This window comes from Chiloscyllium plagiosum, unplaced genomic scaffold (assembly GCF_037043375.1).
Source record: "Chiloscyllium plagiosum isolate Xiang-an unplaced genomic scaffold, Cpla_swu_hap1 HiC_scaffold_38, whole genome shotgun sequence".
NCBI lineage: Eukaryota > Metazoa > Chordata > Chondrichthyes > Orectolobiformes > Hemiscylliidae > Chiloscyllium > Chiloscyllium plagiosum.
This window is the reverse complement of record NW_028270176.1, coordinates 66,684,223-66,687,732: the sequence shown is the minus strand read 5'-3', so window position 1 is coordinate 66,687,732 and position 3,510 is coordinate 66,684,223. Positions and strand designations below refer to the sequence as shown.

At 44.3% G+C, this 3,510-nt stretch overlaps 1 non-coding gene across 1 annotated transcript; it reads left to right on the top strand.

Annotated features, from left to right (window-relative positions):
- Positions 1–2,999: 2,999 nt before the first annotated feature.
- On the top strand, positions 3,000–3,081 carry trnas-aga (transfer RNA serine (anticodon AGA)). Its single transcript has one exon. It is a non-coding gene; the product is annotated as a tRNA-Ser (tRNA).
- Positions 3,082–3,510: the final 429 nt, after the last annotated feature.

Genomic DNA, 3,510 nt, shown 5'->3' with positions numbered 1-3,510 from the left:
CGCTAGTTGTCCGACTGTTTCTCCGATATAGTGATTCGTGCAGTCCCTGCGTGGAATCTTGACAACCATATTTGTCCTGCACAAGATGGGCATTAGATATTGTTTTCTGGTGAGCTTTCCCTCAGCGAGGCTGTTGGTTTATGTCCTGTCCTAAATCCGTGTGTTCAGAGGAGTCTGGCTATCAGCTTCCAGAAATTTATTTTAATAAAGGGAAGCATGGTGTTTCAATTGCTTTCTGGCATATCCTAGTTGACAATTTAGTGTGCCAGACATCTGGGAATGCAGATGTGGGATACATATTCTTGGCAAAGAATTTGTGTGGCCGTCACTAATTGCCACGGCCAGCTGTCCCGAGTAGCTATACGGACAGAGAGCAAGCATGCTCGAGAGGAGCACAACAGTAATAGAACATGGCAATCAGAAGGCAGCCAGAGATTTTCGAGAAGCAGGGCACCCATCCATGGATTCCATCAATAAACACATTGATCAGGATCCAATCTGCAATACCAACAAGCGGACCCAGCGGCAATGAAACTAAATCAATTCCAAACGCCACAGGACAGTAGGCTTCACAACAGGCTCTGTAACCCTGAGGATGTCACCCAGAACTGTGAGGATCCCACTTCCCACCACCGCAAAACATTCCAACAACATCTCCATGAAGCACACGAGCTTCGCATCTTTCTGCTCCAAAGCACTCCGATTTTTCACAGCAGAGAATTGTACACTGAACTCTCGCGTGCAAGGTGAGGTTGCCAAACCCAACACGATCAATAATGGCAGTGAGAGCGAGGGCAACAATTTCCATTGTCATATGGACAGCCACAAACACTCTCTTTGAAAGACACCTTTAAATATGAAAGTCTGTGCAGCAGCATAATCGGGGAACCAAGTAGCCTGCGCTGGGTATTCATATTTCAGACAATTTCCTTTGTTCACCGTTTTCACTAAAAGTGAATGGATATTACTATTTTATTGCTGATATGAAACCAGATTCTGCATTGTATCTGCTCGCCGTTTTTGTTGTTGCAGTGGCGAAAAGGTTGGCAATCGCGATGAGAAATGTTTTTTGTATTTCTCTCATTTCCTTCATTACTGTCCTGGTGAAGGGGGCTGGTGATTGGTCCTCTCGATCAGATGGAGTCATCAGCTAATTGTTGACATAATGTCATCACGAGGGCAATTGGTAAACTTCATTTTTCATGGATTATTGCTGTTCCGTTTTGTTTTATGTTTGTTGAGCACTTCCTGTGACTTGGCAATGCACTAAATCTCCAGTATGTACCTGAATTGCCTTGCTGCCGTTTCTCTGAGCAGTTCATGACATAATCGGATTGCACTGAAACAAAGGCAGCATGCATGTTTCGGTGTGTCTGACAATGGTCCACCCTTTCTGTTTTGCTTCTGTTCCACATGAAGAGCTGTCAGTTTCTGGATTCGTTGGAGAGCTGAGGCGGGTAACATTATCCGTGCGGTATTATTCTTCAGCCAAACTCTTTGATGGCAAAGTTGGGAAGGTGCCAAACGAATGGTCATTGGAAGCAAAAGTCCGGAAAGACCCTCATCGCTGGGTCAACTCGTCCCATCCACCCTCCAGAAATATAGGCAAACGCGCTGACTGCATAACAAACAGAGTGCATTATTTTGCAAATGGTCCATTAAAACTGGTGTCAGCTGCTGGGGCACATCAAAGTTGCCGAGCATGGAAAGAGACCCTACTATCGAACCTGTCCCTACTGAACAGGTAACCGAAATTTATTGAACCATATTTGCCAAAATGTGTTCCTTATCTCTCCGAACGCTTCCTGTCTATATACCCATTCGGATGCCATTGAATTTGCCTTAAATGTGGCAAATCATTCTGCACACACAAAAATGTCTGTTTGAACTCGCTGAGTTTCTGCATGACACCATGACCAGACTTTGGGCCAAAGTTGGAAACTGCGACTAGAATAGATGGCTCTCTGATCAGCCGAAATGCACAATGGGCGGAATGGCCTTTTCCCACTTTGTAAATCTTCGAAGACAAGTTGAAAATAATCTGCAAAGAAAATGTTCTTGTGAGGATTTACTTATGAGGATTCGGTACTCTCAGCACCGTGGCCCGGATCGTATTCCCGCTCATGGAATGGTTGTATTGTTCAGCAAACATATCGGTGAACCAGTACTTCTGCCGATTTTCCGATGCTGGCAGGTCATTGGTTTTGTCCAAAACATTATGAAGGTGAACAAAAAATAAATAGCTGCAGTTGCTGGAAATCTGAGCCAAAAACGAAAATTGTTTGCAGAACGCAGCAGGACTGGCAATAGAAAGGTCGACTTGCCTGCTCCTCGGATGCTGCCTGGCCTGCTGTGCTTTTCCAGCATCACTCTGATCTAAAATCTGGTTTCCAGCATCTGTAGTCCTCACTTTTGCCTCGTTCCTACAGTGTCGCTGGTTCCCAATGCAAGAACTCCATCTCTAGCGGTTTCATGTCTGTACCTCCGTGCTGAGGAGTTGAAGCGTGAAGAAAAGTAACTCACCCACTCCATCTCTGGGGTAATTAGGGACTGAAAATGAATCGTGTCACATTGAAGTATATCTACATGCGACTTAATCTCTGTCTTTTATTGGGAACCATTTCTTTCATTGTAACCATCAGGAAAGACCATTTCGTTCGCCAGAAAAAGAAATGAATATGTCACTAACCTTTGTTTGTTTCAGGTGCACGAACACTCAGACCAATAGCTCCCTTGATTAGCTCTGATGGTCATGTTCGCAAAGAGATCTAGCAAATTGCCAAGTGTGATTTTCCTTTCAATAAATAATTTTGACTCAGTTTGGCTGCAAATATCTTTTGCTACCTTTGTGCTTTTCTTCTTTTACATTGGTGTCTCGCACCTTACAAATGACAATAAAGGTATGAAAGGAGATGGAAGCATTTAGCTCATCAAGTCAGCGAGAGCTTTCAATGAGATCACGGCTGATTTGGTCAATGCTCAACGCTACTTCGCTGTCTGTAGTCATGGCCGAGTGGTTAAGGCGATGGATTAGAAATCCATTGGGGTTTCCCCACGTGGGTTCGAATCCTGCTGACTACGTTATGAATGCTTTCCTACTGGAGCAATTTTCGCTCAAAGTTCAGAAAACCTGTTTTGCAAACCAGGCCGGTAATTTGATTCGACTTGGGAAACTCGAGTTCTTCATCAGAAATGTTCCATATTTAAAACATTATCTCTGTTTCTCTTTCCAGATACACTGCTCGACACATCGGGTTTCTGCAGTTGATATTGAAACTCCTAAGCAGAAGTGCTGCTTTTCATTAGATTCCTTTAATCCCTGTCCTCTGTTCTCTGACTTGGGTCAGTGGCAACACTTCCTCCTGCTCGTCAAAGTGCTCATTCTCCACCGCTCCCTCTCCCATCATTTCAAACAACCGCAGGAAATTTCCACTTAACCATCTTTGTTCCAAAATGGAATTCACCAACCTCGGGAATCTCTCCAGCAAACGGGACTTCTCATCACTGGAC